This window comes from Eptesicus fuscus, chromosome 22 (genome assembly GCF_027574615.1).
Source record: "Eptesicus fuscus isolate TK198812 chromosome 22, DD_ASM_mEF_20220401, whole genome shotgun sequence".
In the NCBI taxonomy this organism is placed as follows: domain Eukaryota; kingdom Metazoa; phylum Chordata; class Mammalia; order Chiroptera; family Vespertilionidae; genus Eptesicus; species Eptesicus fuscus.
The window spans coordinates 17,487,701-17,505,632 of record NC_072494.1 but is presented as its reverse complement, the minus strand read 5'-3'; the positions used below and the strand labels follow the sequence as shown (position 1 = coordinate 17,505,632).

General features: G+C 39.0%; 1 long non-coding RNA gene across 2 annotated transcripts in view; it reads left to right on the top strand.

The window, feature by feature from the left end:
- Positions 1-17,932, top strand: part of LOC114233064 (uncharacterized) — an 84,525-nt gene that overhangs the window by 30,027 nt on the left and 36,566 nt on the right. The window contains exons 2-3 of one of the 2 annotated variants that reach the window (XR_008555163.1): positions 1,106-1,170; positions 14,141-14,224. This is a non-coding gene — a long non-coding RNA (uncharacterized LOC114233064). Of the gene's footprint in view, positions 1-1,105; positions 1,171-14,140; positions 14,225-17,932 lie in introns of those variants that run through there. The other variant, XR_003619189.2, reaches the window with a different exon arrangement.

Below are 17,932 nucleotides of genomic sequence, written 5' to 3'. Positions count from 1 at the left end.
CAATTTAAATGGAAAAACTTTTCCAAACAGATTACAGCTGCAATCCTATATAATAAAAGCGTAGTATGCAAATTGTCCCCTCCACCTGGAGTTCTTCTGGAGAGTTTGACCAGGGGGCGGGGCCAGCCGATAGGAAGGGAGGGAGGCCCTGGCCCTCAGCTGGCAGCCGCTAGGGACCCTACCAGTGCATGAATGTAGGGCACAGAGAGAAGGGCAAGGGCTATGTGTTGCTATTTAGGTCTAATAACCCAAAGTGGATTAGTTGACATTTTTGCTTCCCTTTTATGAACATGGATCCAATATTCAGTTGTTCAAAAGCAAATTTCCAAGTGTGTATGTTTTCCAAGAAATTAATGTTTTTCTTGCTTCTGCTGGACACTTTTGAACTTAAAGAGAAAACATTTACAAAAGACTACATGGAAACTGGTATGAATTGTGAAGTGAAAATTTTGGATTATTCAAGGACTTTAATTATTTGTGCTTCTTTTGGATTTAGTTAATACAAACTAAGTTGAATTGCTCTATCGCTTTTTCATGTGTTACTAGTTTTCATCCTCTTGTAGTTCAAATACCTTCTTTTGAAAAAAGCAGTGCTGGATATCCCAAGAATTCACTATGACACGGAACAGCCCCTTCTTGAATGGGCGTATGTGAAAGTTGAAATCCGAAGTAAAATTTGAAGGCCTATTTACAAGGTTGCCCTTTAGCATTCCCAACTTAGCCTTACGCCTCCCCACTTTTTACTGGCCTCTTTCTGGAAAGCTGGACAGCTCTTCAAGGATCAGGATAACTGCTCAAGTTACACTCTATATGGAAGCTCTGCCACTCTGCTAGTTTTATACGAGGGTTTTTATTAAATCCATGCCAAACAGCTTCCCATCATTGGATCAGCTAAAGATGAAAGTTTTTTGCTCAAGTGACAATTTTGTATTAAAAGCAGTGTGTGTGTGTGTGTGTGTGTGTGTGAGAGAGAGAGAGAGAGAGAGAGAGAGAGAGAGAGAGAGAGAGAAGATGGAAATCTGCCTATATCAGATACTGGGTTTTCATACTAACATACATCAAAGGAAAAGTTTGCTTCCTAACTGGTTCTCATGTTTTCTTCTAGTTGGCTTCTCAACAAGATGATTCAGAAAATGCTGCTGAGCTGTGGTGCACAAACAAGGACATGAGGTACTGGTGACTCAAACCTTATCAAATAGGCTGGGGATTCTCTGTAGAGTCCAGGGAGTGAGTGTCCACTTGAAAAGACATGTAGATAGAAACTTGGGAAAACTTGGTTGTAACAAACTAAATGGAGAGTGCATTTGTTTGGAGGTTGTTCTTAAAACTGCTTTTAGCATTATGGTATGTATATGGCAATTACTGAGAAGAGTAAAACCCATGATGGCAGCCTCATTATCCTCCTCTGTATAAGAGTGGCACTTATGGGTCCTTGAAGAGTCTTGTAAATTTCAGTAAAAATCAAAACTTTTTAATTGACAATTAAGACATTTGGCTATGATTATAAACTCAGAGAAAAACATGGGATTGTAGGCTTTCCAATCAGGACTGAACTTGTTTGTTTGCTTTTCAACATTCGGCCTGATTAAAAATACTTTTAGTTGATGGAAATTTGGGTTGTTTCCAGCTTGGGGCTATTATAAATAAATCTTCTATAAACATTTGAGTACAAGTCTTTGGGTGGGTTATGTTTTTATTTCTCTTGAGTAAAAGCAAAGAGTAAAATTTGTGGGGTATCTGGTAAATATATGCATCTTATTTATATGGTTAAACATACATGAGAGATTGTACAATTTTGCATTTCCATCAACAATATATATGAGCTATAGTTGTTCCATATCCTTGCCAACATTTGGTATGGTCAGTTTTTTTTTTTAATTTTTGCCATTCTATTGGGTATGTATTCGTATCTTATTGTAGTTTTATTTGCATTATCCTAATGAATAATAACCTTGAGCATCTTTTTCTGTGTTTATTTGTTACCTTCATATATACTTTGGTGATAGGTCTGCTAAAATACTTTGCTTATTTTTTTATGTTTGTATTTTCATTATTGAGTTGTAAATATTTTTATGTATATTATATAGGTTCTTTGTCAGATACATTTTTTTGAAATATTTTTCTTTTCATTTTATAAATACTGTTTTTAAATGAGCTAGCCTTTTAAATTTTGTTGGGCTTCAATGTATCAATTATTTTTTATCATTTGCAGATTTTTTTTGTTCAATCTAGGATATCTTTAGCTGAAGGTTACAAAGATTTTTCTTGATTGTTCTTTCTGAGGGGTTATAATTTTAGCACTTACATTTAGGTCTACAACCCATTTTGAGTTAATTTTTCTACATGATGAAAATAAGGGTCAAGTTTAATCTTTTTCATTGTGAATATCTAATTGCTCCAGCACCATTTGTTGATAAAAATACCCTTTCCCCATTGAAATACCTCAACAACTTTGTCATAAAACATTGACCCAATATGTATTTGTCTATTGCTGAACTGTCAGTTCTATCCCATTGATCTATATTTCTATCTTTTTGCCAACACCATTCTATCTGGATTAATATAGCTTTACAGGCTTAAAAGTAGGTAGTATATGTCCTACAACTTGATTTTTCTGTTTCAAATTTTATCAGGGTCAATTTTAGATCCTTTGTCTTTCCATATAAATTTTAAAATTAGCTGTTCAATTTCTACAAAAATAAAGCTATTTTGACTGGTTTTGCATTGAATCTATAGATTAATTAGAGAAGAATTAACATCTTAATATTGAGTCTTCTAATCCATGAAAATGGTATATATCTCCATTTTATTTGTCTTTTTAACTTTCTCTTCACAATGTGTTGTAGTTTCCAATGTACAGGTCTTTATAATCTCTCCCTCCTCCTCTCTACCCCATCTCCTCCTGGTAAGCATTGATCTGCTTTCTGTTACTCTAGATTAATTTGCCTTCTATACTTTCTAATAAGTAGAATCATACTTTTTTGTTCGACTTCCTTGACTCAGTATAATTATTTTGAGAGTCACCCACATTGTAGTGGGTGAAATAAAAAAACACTCCGTTCCTTTTTATTGCTTAATAGTATTCCCTTATATGAATATACCACAATTTGTTTATCCATTCACCTGTTGATGGACATTTAGGCTGGTTTTGAGCTATTACATATAAAACTTCGGTGAGTAGTGGTATACACATATTTCTTTGAGTTCATGCTTTTATTTCTCTTAGAGAAATACCTAGGATGGAAAAGTTGGATTTCATGGTAGATGTATGTTTAATTTTACAGGAAACCTATTATCCAAAGTGGTTGCATAACTATATATTTCTACCTGAAGTATATGAGATTTTCATTTGTCTCATTACTATATTATTTCTGAAGTTCATATTTTAATTGACTATGTTAACTAAAAAATCTCTATTGTATATATTTTAAAATACTCCAGATTTTCATATTGACATTTCATCTATGAATTAAAGCCTTTCAAGATGCAACCACTATTAGGGGGACAATTGAGTGTGGTGTTGCATTTTTACTGTATATACAAAAATTAGTATTTGATTCTATTCTATTCTATTCTTGTTCAAAGCTGAGATGTGAGCCTAAGAGCTGCAGCAACCATGTTTAGAGTCAGCCCAGAGAATGGGGCTGGCGTGCAGGGAAAGAAAGAGAGAGAAGAGATAAAGGTGGAGTTGAGACAGATTGATAGAATTCAAATCCCTGGCTTTAGCATTTGTTACATGAGGTACTATATTTCACTTTTTGCTTTAAAAGGGATACTACATGTCATCCCTGTTCACATGCAACATAATCTAGTTGATGAGGCCACAATAACATAAGAAGAATTACATGCTATCCAATGAAAGGAAAAGGCAGAATATGACATCCTGCTAAGTGATACCTTTCTGCTTCTGTTGTACCACTTCTCAGGCTGAGGCTCCTGTTGTGTTTCTATAGTATAAAGCTTCTCCTATTCCTGCTCAAGAGTCTGGAGCTCCTGTGAGGAGTATGTGTAGGTGGATGGTATTTAGGTAATGATATGTCTGCTTATAAAATACTTGTACAATTTTATAATTTCATGCCTCATTTACTTATTTTAAAACCTTCACTTGGGCTTCATCACCATTAATAAGTTCTCAGATTTTTTTAGTTTTTAAGTTGAAAGGTGTTACGTTAAACATGTTCACAGGTCATCTTAAGTGTTTGAAAGTTGCCCACAGATAAAAGATATTCAGAAAGTAAACCTTTCTCTTATTGTGAATAAACAAACTGGTTCAAATAAGTATTTGCCTGCCCGAGCAGTCCACTTACCCATGAAGAAACTTCCAGTAGCAAGTGGTATAGTCAAGAATCTCTTACTAACAAAGCATTGGCATCATATGTACAAATGCACACCTAAAAATCCTATAGGATCAGAAATCTGATCAACTCCAAAATTACTCTGCTGATGCTTCGTCTTGACAAAAACAAACAAAAGAAAGGTGTAAAGTCACACAACTTTTTAGTAACCAAGGACTAACACTTTTCTCTAAGGTTCTTCATCTCATGCAAGGCCAGGCAGAGCCCTGGTCAATGAATATCATGAACTTCTGACAAGATCTGTATTTTTGTAATCTGGAAACTCCTAGAAGATAGCTTTTTAACTCTTTCTTTTCCACTCAGGGAAGAACTTAGATCATCAACTATAAATGTATTTAAAGTTCATGGATCCTGGGCCTATTGGTGTGATTGAATTTAATAAATATTCCATGTAAATTCCAAGTAGCTAAGAAACTGATTAGCTAAGGTAATGTGAGCATGGGAAACGCGAATGTAATTTTCAAGGTGATTGGCCTTACAGAGTGAATAGGCCAATAGAGAAACATGCCTAGCAGAGCAAAGCCTGGGTCTGCTTCTCTCCAACCTGACCAAGGCAATCAAACCAGAGTTTAATCACATGCCTACAGATTCTGAATAAATTGGCAGCTACCGGTGCTTCAGGGATTTGAAGAAGACTAGGGCATTTTTTTAATTTAAAAAAAACAAACAAACAAACAAACAAAAACAACCACACGCCCTAGCTGGTTTGGCTCAATGGATAGAGCATCAGTCTGCGGACTGAAGGATCCCAGGTTTGATTCCAGTCAAAGTCACATGCCCTGGTTTCGGGCTCAATCCCCAGTAGGGGGCATGCAGGAGACAGCCGATCAATGATTCTCTCTCATCATTGCTGTTTCTCTCTCTCTCTTTTCTCCCTTCCTCTCTCTGAAATCAATTAAAATACTTAAAAAAAAAAACAAAAAACGGCAAGGGCTGAAATTGTCTTTTAAAAAAAACAACTACAAAAAACCACACATTAGAGAATTCTATCCAGCTGCATGATATCTCGTGCAAGGGAGACATCTTGTGTTTCATTAAGCCCAGAGGTTTTCTTTTCAGTAAGGACAGATGGAAGCTTTTCTTCATTATTCTATGTGATCTTTTACAAGGCAAATTTATCCTGAAAAGCCAAACCCAAGTCTCAATTTGGGCTTCAGATGAGGTGATGTACATTTTTTTACCTTATAATTAAGACACTTCAACCACATTGGCTATGGATGGAACTCTTCAGTCTCCTATTTTTAGAAGTTTCAGGCTTGAAAGACACAAATAGTACCCTAAAATAGAAATGTTAAAGAGAAGGGCCATCAATTAATCAGGCTGTGTTAAAAGGTCAAGTTAAGTCTGATGAGTTTAAATGAAGCTGGATTTAAATTCAACAAATATGCATTGAGAGTCTACTAAGGCACAGAGCAAGCAAAAACTGTGGTCACGGTTACTTTAAGAGAGTTTTAGCCTAGAGGAAAACAAAGATGTATTTTAAACAGGTTGCTTAGCATGATAGACATTAGAAGAAGCACAACAGCTACTACAGGACTATTTACAGAGCAGATTTCTGACTTTCCCATGCTTTGTCAGTCAGCTCTAGCAGAATTTGGAAAGCCCATGGCTGCTCCTCAGAGACAGTTCTCTGCAAGCCTGGAAGGGTGTTCTGGCAGTATTTAAGTCACTCTCCCTCTCACAAATACCATGGGATGTGGAATGAAAAAGTGTGGATCCCTCTTTACAATTTTATTCCAAAGTGTTCTGGAAGAGAGAGCCGGTATATGGATCAGTATCAACACACTTCAGGCTGAGAAGTGCAAGGAGCAGAAACACAACTGGAAAGTAACAGGCTCAGGTTTTCAGAAAGGGGGACTGTCCAGCCCTGAATGGCAAGGGGAAATATATGGCAATGGGATCTGACCTGAAGCCTTTGGAGCTGAAGTTGTAAGCAAAACATAAACCTTGAAGACAAAGTTCTGCCTGCAGAAATCTTATCTTGTGGTGAAGTACTGAGCTGGGCCCAGAAAGCTTTAACCACTCACTGACATGCTAGGGAGATTTTCTGGCAGGGTACGACAACTTAGAGGCAGCACTGAAAGACCTGGTGTGTTTATATAATCATGTCCAGTTTACCTGTGTCGGGCAAGAGTTTGACAGGCCTAAGAGAAGAAACTCCGCAGGGTCGCCAGTTATCCGTGCGGCTGGAAACACCACGAGCCCGGCCAGCCAAAGAAAAACACTCGTGCCTGCCAGAAGTAACAAAGTAATGGACTTTCCATGAAAACTATCAGTTCTGGACGATTAGGTATTTTTAGAGAAAAGACTTATGTATACTAGGTACCATGATCATTAAGACCTGAACTGATGGGGCTCCTGTATTCAAGGTGGAGGTGGGGGCTGCTGGTGAAGAAATGAAACATCAATCTAGAGAATTCATGTCCTCGGGATCAGGAAGGCGCAAATAGTGGGAAAATATATACTAACCTACCCTTTAAAGCAGTGGTTCTCACCCTTTCTAATGCCGCGACGCTTTAATACAGTTCCTCATGTTGTGGTGACCCCCAACCATAAAATTATTTTTGTTGCTACTTCATAACTGTAATTTTGCTACTGTTATGAATCGTAATGTAAATATCTGTGTTTTCCGATGGTCTTAGGCTCTATAGCAGCGGTTCTCAACCTGGTTCTCACAGGTTGAGAACCGCTAGCAGGGTCACATAAGACCATCGGAAAACACAGATATTTACATTATGATTCATAACAGTAGCAAAATTACAGTTATGAAGTAGCAACGAAAATAATTTTATGGTTGGGGGTCACCACAACATGAGGAACTGTATTAAAGGGTCGCGGCATTAGAAAGGTTGAGAACTACTGCTTTAAAGCACAGATTCATTATGGCACCAACAACCTAGCATGAACACGTAGTTTAGAATGAGAAAAAAGGGCTTAAAACTGTAAATGTGTTTTCCTATCATCTGCAGCTGTACTTGCTGTGTCTTGGAAATGTAAAGAGAAGCAGTATAAAAGATTTTCACACACATTAATAATCCCTGAGGGTCCTTGGCCAAACAGTCTTGAACTGGGATCTATAGTTTACCGTAGCCCATGCATTTCTAAAAATTTTCTTGAGGCTGACTTAACACTTAGATCCTGGAGTTTCAGATTCTTATTAAATCATGTGTTATGCAGTTTATCAAATAAGGTCATAAAAATTTTCAGATACACAGAAAGATGAAATATTTTGAATAGTACCTAGGGATGAGAAACATAACTTCCTAAAAAATTGGTGAATATGAGGTACAAGGTTGTAAATATGAAATCTCTAGAACGTAGTATTGCATCTTGCCTAGGAAATACTTGTTGGCCCTAACCGGTTTGGCTCAGTGGATAGATCGTCGGCCTGCGGACTCAAGGGTCCCAGGTTCGATTCCGGTCAAGGGCTTGGTTGCGGGCACACACCCAGTAGGGAGTGTGCAGGAGGCAGCTAGTCGATGTTTCTCTCTCATCAATGTTTCTAACTCTCTATCCCTCTCCCTTCCTCTCTGTAAAAAATCAATAAAATATGTATTTTTTTAAAAAAGAAATACTTGTTGGACTGACAGAGGATGAATATTTTCATTAGTAAGTGAGCCCTATGTAAAAGCCAGTATTCTTAGTAGTATCCTATTCTATTTCTCCCAGGACTAGAGGCATCACTTAGTCCAGGAGTGCCAGATGTCATCATTCAATAAAGTATTCAGCACTCTACCTACCTGAATATTCATGAACCCAGATGCCAAGGACATGTCAGATTACCAATATTCCTGTGAAATTGTGTAGTGGAAACTGTTTAATGTATGTTTGGGGAAAAATCAGTTCCAGGCCTGAATTTCTGATTTTACTCAGTATTTAGCTGCAGGCCCATTGTCTTGCTTAGCACACAGTTTCTTATTAACACTGAGAAGTTTAGGTTGAATCTTGATTTATTTCTCTCCCATAAAGTTTTATTTGGATATCACATCTGACCAAGAGAGATATCACCTACCCCGTTTCTCAGCAAGACATCCTGTATAGACTTCCCATCTTAGATAACTTATCCAAGGTAAAATTTATCTCCAGAAGCCATTCATTTGAATTAATGTCTATTATAAGAAGCTATTAAAGAACAAATTCTTGCCATAAAAAGCTTAATGTAAAGACCCATGAGTGAATGATTTGCAGTCTTATCTACTTACTAGTAGCCCTGCGCACAAATCTGTGTGCCAGTACCTCACCAGTAGCTCGCTGCCACTCTCCAGTAGCTCTCTGCCCGCTGCCCCACCCTCCTGTAGCTCCCCTTGCCCCCTTCCCCCACTCATAGCTTGCTGCCCTGCCCCCTCCTGTAGCTCTCCGCCACCTGCTTGTAGCTCGCTGCCCCACCCTCCTGCTGATCTGTGATCCGGTCGTTACGCGGTTGGTCGTTACGCTACATGGCGTAACGACCATTTGCATATTACATCTTTATTATATAGGAGTGGTCCCTCAGCCCGACCTGCCCCCTCTCACGGTCCAAGGCTTGTCTGCACCTTGGGCCAGCCCTGGGTGGCTTGGCAGCCATCATCAACGGCTTGCCTGTGCTTTGGACCGGCCCTGGGCAGCTGCCATCCGAGGCTTGCCTGCACCTTGGGCTTCACTGGGCAGCCGCCATCCGAGGCTTGCCTGCGCCTCGGGCCGGCCCTGGGAGGCTGTGCAACCACCATCTGAGGCTTGCCTGTGCCTCAGGCCGGCCCTGGGCATCAGGGAAGCCGCCATCTGAGGCTTGCCTGAACCTTGGACTGGCCCTGGGTGGATGAGGGGACTGGGGGACTCCAGAGGTAGGCGCGCAAAGAGGCCAGTCCGTGCTGCGCACCTGCCACCCTGGCGGGCCTGAGGGGACTGGGTATCACCATCTTGTGGCTGTGGGCGCTGCCATCTTTGAGGGCATGGCAGTCAATTAGCATATCCCCTCCTTATTGGCTGTGGGCACCTCCATCTTTGTGAGGGTGTGATGGTCAATTAGCATATTCCCTCTTTATTAGATAGGATAGTTCAGTCATATATACTTATAGTTCAGTTTCATACTGGACAAAGATTTGATATTCCTTATGTAGCTATCATTGTCAAATGTACACTTAGAAGAATAGAATACTGAATTGAACTGAAGAAAGCAGAATATGTTTTTGTGGCCAAACTGTTCAAAAGCTTCTTATTGCATTTAGGATAAAATCTTAGCTCTTTACCATGGCCTACAGTCCCACATGATGTGGCTTCTCTTGGCTTCCTCTTTTGTCTGCTCTCTATCCTCTTAGTGATGCTCCAACCACATAGCCTCCCTCTCTTTAGGACATACAGAGTCGAAGGTCCTGCCTTAAGACTGTCTCACATAATGCTCCCAGTCCCTATAAATCCTTTCTATAATCCTCTCCTTCCCCAGATCTTCTTGTCACTGGCTCTGTCTTATTTAAAGGCCTTAGCCATATTTCCTTTCACCTTCCACCCTGATAGGCTTCTCCTAAACACCCAGTTTAAAGGGTCTTTCTAGCATGCCAATCACTCTCTAGCATTTCCTCTGTTTAATTCATTTCTTTTTATTCATAACACTTATTATGACCCAAAGTAACCTTGTTTATTTGTCAGTTTTCTGTTTCCACCAACTGGACTGAAACCATGTTAAAGGCAGAGACCTTGCCTGTCTTATTCCTCGCTTATATCTGGCATTTAGTGCCTGGCACGTAGAAGGGCCTCTCCTATAATTCCTCTTGGATATTCTGGAGACAGCACATGAAAAATGGACTCTGTCCATGAGAACCAACACACAACTATCCACCCTTTCACCAAAGCTCCATTTAGTCTCCAGTGTGTTTGGACTGGCTGTTTGTCAGGGCTCAGGATGCTGGTCACTCTCAGAACAGGAGCTTTGCATCCAATTGTTATAGCTGCCTGTGTCTTAATTAGTACCTCCGTTTTAAGTGGTTAGAGCTGCATAATATTTGGCTTAAACCACTGGCATCAATGGAAGGAAAATGGGAGGACGGGAGGTCAGTCACTCTGTGGTTGGAATCAAAATACCTAGGTCCAGTGAGGCTGAAATAAATGAGACTGACGGAGTGAGTGTGCAGAGAAACTGAGGAACTGGGGAAGGGTGGTTATGATACTTTGGCAACAATCAAGGAAAGAAGAAGAAAAGTGTGCAGAATGGGTGGGAGAAACAAGGATCCACTAACCAAAAATCACATGACTTGATGGGTAACACTACTTCATTTCACTGGAAACTATTTTATGGTAGGCAAGCCTTGAAATGAGAGTGGTTGATATTTTGTTCTGTGTAATAAAAACATCTTGACATTATACCCACAAAGGATGTGGAATCCCTGACCCCAGATGCTGTGTATACCAACTATCAGAATCATAAAGGTGACCTTTCATACTTCCACATGTCTTCAGAGGTAATATCTGCATGTAACTTAGTGATTCAACTCTGATGAGACAGTAGCAACAAGAGCGAAATAATGTTTGTTTTTATTTGTTCTTATACCTTTTTTTCTTTTCTCTATTTTTATAACCTCTTTAAGAGAACCTGATGATCAGAACCTCAAGTGTGCTTGTTCAGTTATTGTGACATGTTTATCTGTTTCCCATGAGCAGGAGACGAGAGTGTTAAGTGTTAAACATGCAAGGGAATGTTTTCTGACCCCCAAGTGGGATGCCTGTATTCTCCTCACTGTGTGCCATGGAAACAGGAGAGGAAAGCCATCTGTACCCCATCTAATAATTATGTCTTCTTGATCTACCTCTTAAAATTACGTAGTTATTAGAAGGCTCTGCCATCCATTTCCTGTTTACCAAGACACCTGTCATATGAGCTTTGCATTCTGAATCAATCAATAACTGCTAGTCTATGGGAAAACACACACAGCTTTTCTGGATCATTCTCAAAGACTGACAGTTGAGGAGTCAAAATTGCTAAATTCTTATCTTGTCTTTATCATTCACATTCCATGATCTGTAAAATGGTAATAGTATCATCTACCTTGTGGGGTCGTTGTATGGCTCAGGTGAATTAATATACATAAAGCACTTAGAAAATAATAACCATGCTGTGAATATAAGCAGGAATTAAAGAAGCTTCCAACTGATATATGGCAGTGGTCTCTATCAGAAGTTCATATAGCCATGTTTATTAATAAGCTTCTTCATGCCCAGCTGGTGTTGCTCAGTGGTTGAGCATCGACATATGAACCAGGAGGTCACTGTTCAATTCCAAGTCAGGGCACATGCCCGGGTGTGGGCTCGATCCTCAGTAGGGGGTGTGCAGGAGGAAGCTGATTGATGATTCTCTTTCATCATTGATGTTTCTCTCTCCCTCTCCCTTCCTCTATCAGAAATCAGTAAAAACATTTTTTTTTTAAAAAAAAGAAGCTTCTTCATGAGTTTTTAAATCATTTACACACATTTTATACGGACTATGTCACCTATTCCTAGGTCAGAAATTATATAGTGCTTTTCTAACAAATATGAACTTTAGTTTATAACACCAGGGTGCAATAAATGGCACATACATTTGTTCTAAATAAAATTTAATCTGTTTAAATCAGGATGGTAGAAAATAAAAATTCAGGCATTTGAAATGTTGGTAAGAAGCAATGGGACAAGAAATCTCCTACCTCCTTGGTATCATTCAAGAACTATGAGAATGTTAGGCAGTCTAGAACATTCGGAGTGTCTTTTTTTCATTGGTCAACATGGATCATCATTGTTATGTTCATTGTACAAGCACACTCATGCCCTTAAAGGTGGGCAGTCTACTATTTCCATAGCAACCTTGGGTTCTAGGGTTTTTTTTTTATAAAGCTGGGTGCCCCCATATATCTCAAACCATCTCCTTGGGAATACCAGACTACCAATGCCTTCTATGTTACTGCCATTGCCCCAGGCCATTGGAAAGGATGAGGCCACTGATCGTGGCTACAGTCTAAATCAGCGGTCACGGACCACCGGTTGACGACCACTGCTCCAAAGGTTTCCTTAAACCACTGGTTGGCGACAGCTGGTCTAAATTGAACCTAAGAATATGGAAATTTTGTATTTTGAATATGAAGTTATATTAGTCCTTCCATTTCGTAAACTTATTGAGCCCTTTCCTAGGTGTTTGGGGTTTACAATGTCTCTGGCCTTAACAATCTAGCAGATTTCAAATTTTTTTGTCAAGTTTATATAATTTAATCCTTTAGTCAAGACCATTCTCTGGTGAAAACACAGGTCATGTTACACATTCCTGTTTGACAGTTGAACCAACTGAAGCTCAGAAAGGCAAACGTGATTCACAGAGGATCATATCCAGTCCCAGGAAGTGCTAGAAGTACAGCTGAAGATTAAACCTTTGTAATCTTTACATTACTCCATTCTGATCCAGGAAGGAACCTTGAATAGATTTGGTCTACCAGCCAGTAGGTGGGAATAATTTGAGTTTGGGGGATCCTTCCCTAAAGTGATCAAATAAAGGGGGTTTCCCAGCTTCACACCTTGTAAGCATGGCACAGCATGTCTGAGAGGTTGCCACAATGAGAGTCTCCATCATTATGGTATGGGGGTGGACAGATCTCAATGCAAATACTAACCCCCAATAGTCTAAATGTGACTAATTGCCATATGCCTCCATTTTCTAAGTCGCTCTGATGACCTATCTTATAGGACTGGTGGAAGGAGTGAGTGAGATGGTCATATAAAATGTACAGTCCTGTGCCTGGGCACCCTTACCTACAGGAGGTGCTCCAACAACATTGATTCCTGTGTGTTGTATAGCGATGACCATAGCTATCTTCTAAAAACATTAATGCCTCCTCACCAACAAACACACATTTTACTCAGTTTGTGCATTCAGAAAAAATGTATCCAGTACCTACTAAATGGGAGTCTCATTGCTGGGAAGAAGGTATACAAATGTAAGTCATGTCTAACCCCTGCCTCAAGGAATTTGCCTTCTGTGGCACTAGGTAGGGAAGCCTTTCTCCTCCTAAACTCTTCGATTTTTAGGGAGGAAAGAAGGCTGGGAGATAGGGACTCAGGAGCAGTCCTTCTCCACTGCCAGTTCAAGAAGTGCAGAGGGAATGGGAGTAAATTCCCTTTGGGATTTCAGTCTCTCAGGCTGAGTGGTGGGCTTGAGACAAATGCGATGGTGCCTACTCCTCTTATGCAGCTGAGAGAGTCGCGTCTAAAGGGAGCTCTTATTTCCTGTGTTCTGTTCCCTGACATTTTCAATTTCCATCACATGAGCATTTGCCAGTCATCTGCTTTGCCTTTATCTCAAAATTAATTTCCTGGGAACATCTGGCCCAAACTACAAGGCTGCCCTTCCCAATGGGCTGTTCTTCATGTGGTGGAGTTGATGACCGCACTCCCTTTGCCCTGATGTGCAGTGAGGCATGAGGCCTCAGTGGCTCATGTCTGTCCAAGTCCCCTTCTCTGAATGCAGAGATACTTCATACTTCACTTGCCTTTTAAAAAAATCCTCACCTGAGGACTTCTTAAGTGATTTTTTTTTAGAGGGAGAGAGAGAAACATCAACGGTTGCCTTCCGCAAGTGCCCCAACCCAGGATTGAACTCACAACCTGGGTGTGTGCCCTGACCAGGAATCGAATCCGCAACCTTTTGGTGTATGGGACTACACTCCAGCCAACTGAACCATTCATCCAGGGCCTTCACATCCATTTTTACTTAAAATAAAACTAGCCAGACTTATGGTAGAAGAAGGTGCAGAGGTTCACTGGTTCACTGGGACATTTCTCTTTCTTTCCTCCAGAGAGTTCAGGCAAGGAATTCCAAATGGACCTCAGAAGGACTCTTTCTAATTCACTGTGAGCACCCAAAAAAACTGACATTAAAGTATCTAAGAGTAAATACTGGTGTGTCTCTCTGTGTGTGTGTGTGTGTGTGTGTGTGTGTGTGTGTGTGTGTGTGAGAGAGAGAGAGAGAGAGAGAGAGAGAGAGAGAGAGAGAGAGAGAGAGAGAATTAACAGGGGTTATGATTGCCCTGTTTCGGAGTAAAGCCATTTTTACTCAATAAATTTCAGAAAGTACTCCAAAATAAATGTATTTTCTCAGACTACATGTCTCCTGAGGAAAATGTGGAGTTTTTGCCTCTGGCCAGACTAGAACCTATCCCCATGCCCACCTCACCCTGCCAAAGCTTTGATGCTAAAGAAACACTTTTCTATTTCAAACTCCAACCCAGAATAGCAGACATTGTGGTGGATGTGTTTCACTTTCATGATATTTCTAATTCACACCCACTCTCTCAAACCGCACTCAGTACGAGGTACATACCACAGTCCATTCCCATTTTTCTGACCACCAGCCCCAGCCCCCACCCTACACGTCATGAGCTGGACTTTTTTGTTTCCATCAAACTTCCTCCCCATTCACCATGCTGCAAGAGCTCTTAAAACTTCAAATCTTCTCCAAACCATTTCCCCCTTAAACTGGCAGCGAGATGGCCTTTTCTCCAACTTCAGAGTTCCAAGGTGAAACTCACAACTTCACGACATTGCAAATGACAACAACTAGGACCCTTTGGATGTAAGCGTTACTTTCTCTGGAGCTCAAACCTTTTTATCAACCATCACGTGTTGTCGTAGCATTGTACTCAGTAAAAAGAAGAAGGTATTGTTTCTCATTTGGCAAACAGCAAAACTGGGATAGGCATTAGCAGCATGCCTAAAATCCCTCAGCATGATCCAGGAGGAGGCAAGGCAGGGAGAGAACCTGCAAATTCTCAAAAATAATGGGACCTATGTGTCCCAGGCCCAAAGTTTCCTTGGACTCTACAGGATCTCAGTTGTCACTGCTCCACATGATTGTGGAATTTTCTTTGTTCTTACTAGTATTCCCAGATGGATGTTAAAAATTATTTTAAAAGATCCCATCCTCCCAATCATATATCCATTTCCCCACCAGACTGCTATGGCAATGCCTGAAGTTCTGAACATGGGGGTTGGAGGTGAGTGGAATTTCCTGCTTTCTCCTCCTCTGCCCTCTTACTCTGCTCCTGGGAATGTAGGAAACTGATATTTATTCATTGTCTAGTGCACGATATATTTAATTTCATTTAGTATTTATAACAACCTTCCATTTTTACTATGGTATTATCTCCCCTCAGAAGGACTGAATGCTTTTTCTATATCTCACAGTGTACAAGATGCAGGGCTGAGCTATGAACCCCTGGACTCTCGTCAGTTTCAAAATCTATACATTACTTCTGCTTTTTTCCTTTCAAGTTTGTTCCTGATGTTCATTTTAAATATATTTAGGACATCTAATCTCCTTTGGATAGATGCTAAAAAATGGGATCAATGAGTATTTTTATCCTGGATTTTAATTTTTTGTTTTGTTTTGTAATTTCCTAAACATTAACTTGGTTGAGTTAACATTCTTATTCCAGAGGCTGGGACCAAGATGAAAGTCAGGAGTCTGACTTATTTCTTTAGGAATGTATTCAAATCATACAAAGTTATTCATTGACTTGGCCTTTCCCTCCCAAAGACCTTAATTTAGAATGGTTTGATTTTATTACTGGTGATTGGGAGAGTTTATTGCATAGGAATAAACTATATGATCCCTTGGAGAAATATGAAAGTCATCACCAGCTGAGGTGATCCATGAATAAAATGGGTAAAAAGCATTCTAGAGAGGAAGAATCTATAAGAGAGATTATTTTTAGAAGAAAAAGATTATTGTTGGAGTAATAACATGTCTTAGGCTAGATATGTCATTTGATCTCTGAACTTAAAAATAAATCTTGTTTTTTCTTTCAATCTGACACATAATCATTACAGAAAAAAAATATGTATAGACTAAAAAACAAATTAAACACACATAACTCCATCCACCCAGATATAATGACAATAGACATCCTGATCTATAAACTTCCAGCACTCTCCTCTATAGACATAATTTACAGAAATAGAATCATACATCTTTGAAACTTGCTTTTCTCATTAAATATTATGAATACCTATTGATATCAATAAGGAACCATTTATAGCATAATAATTAAGACCTTCTAGTATGATATTGAGTGTCATAACTTCCTTAACCTGTCCTTTACACAGTGAGACAGTTTCTAACTTCTCAATTTAAAATATTGATACAACCCTAGCCAGTTTGGCTCAGAGGATAGAGCATCAGCCTGCGGACCAAAGGGCCCCCAGTTCAGTTCTGGTCAAGAGCATGTACCTTGGTTGCAGGCTCCTCCTCAGGCGACAAGACTGGTCAGGGCTTGTGCAGGAGGCAACCAATCGATGTGTTTCTCTCACATCGATTTTTCTTTCTGTCTTTCCCTCTCTCTTCCACTCTCCCTTTAAAAAAAAAATCAATGGAATAAAATAGTGATATAGTGACTGCCATACCGAAGCCTTTAAATGAGAAGGAGGCCAGGGAATGAGAGATAGCAACCCATGTCTGGAAGTGGAATTGTTTATTAAATTAAAGGTATTAAAAATGTCAAAGGTTTTGATAGATTTTCCCAAGTTATTTTTCTGAAAATTATACTGACATACAGAGCAGTGTATAACTGTGTTCATTTCCCTAAATCCATAGATTGATGGAAATGCATGCCATTTTATCTTTCTTAGTATGCATTTTTATTAGCAATTATGTTGAATAATTTTTTTCTATTGCCAATAAGTAGTTTTTATTTTTGTAAGTTACTTATCATTTTCTTTTGCCCACAATTTTCTACCCTGGTATTAGTTATTCACTTACTGAATTTACAAACTCTTGTTATTTAATATACAAGCTGTCCCCAAAAAATGGATACATGCTTTGAATAATGATTAATTCTAATGGGTTAAATCTGAAAAGAAATAAACATTGGAATTAATAATTATTCAAAGTGTGTATACATTTTGGGGGTCACCCTACATTCTAATTTATGTTGCAAATATTTTTTCCAATTTGTTGTTTTTGCCTTTTAATATTTTTATGGTGTTTTATGTAGCAAACTGAAATTTTACATTTCATGGTATTTCTTTATTTGCTTTTTCCCTTTGGTTCCTGTGGACTTTAAATCAATTTTTTGAAGCCTTACCTATAGTACAAAAGATCTCTAGAAATTCATTCAGAATTTTCATGCATCTTTGCTCATGATACTGATTCTTAAACCATGCTTCCATGGAACACTGTTTTTCCACAATTTTATTTTAGTTAAGGTGTTGTGCCATTAAATATGAATAATATCAGTTTTTCCAACTTTTTAGAAAACTTAATTTAATGGGATATCTTTCAATTCTAAGGTTTCCAAACACATTTTTTAAATATTTGGTGCTGATATTTGCCTTTATTACTATCTAATAAAGTCTGGTGTCATATTATATATTCTGTTATTTTAGATTTAATATGTTGATATTAAATGGTGTTGTACAAAGGATCACTATTACTTCCAGATGTTCTACCAACTGACAAGTTGAAGGATCTCTAGTGTATGGTATATGTTTGCTACAGTTAAAAACTGAGAGGGAAATAATGTTCACAACACATTAAAATTGGAAAACTGGAGACTAAGAATTCTGTTATAACTGCTAATCATTCTCCCTCC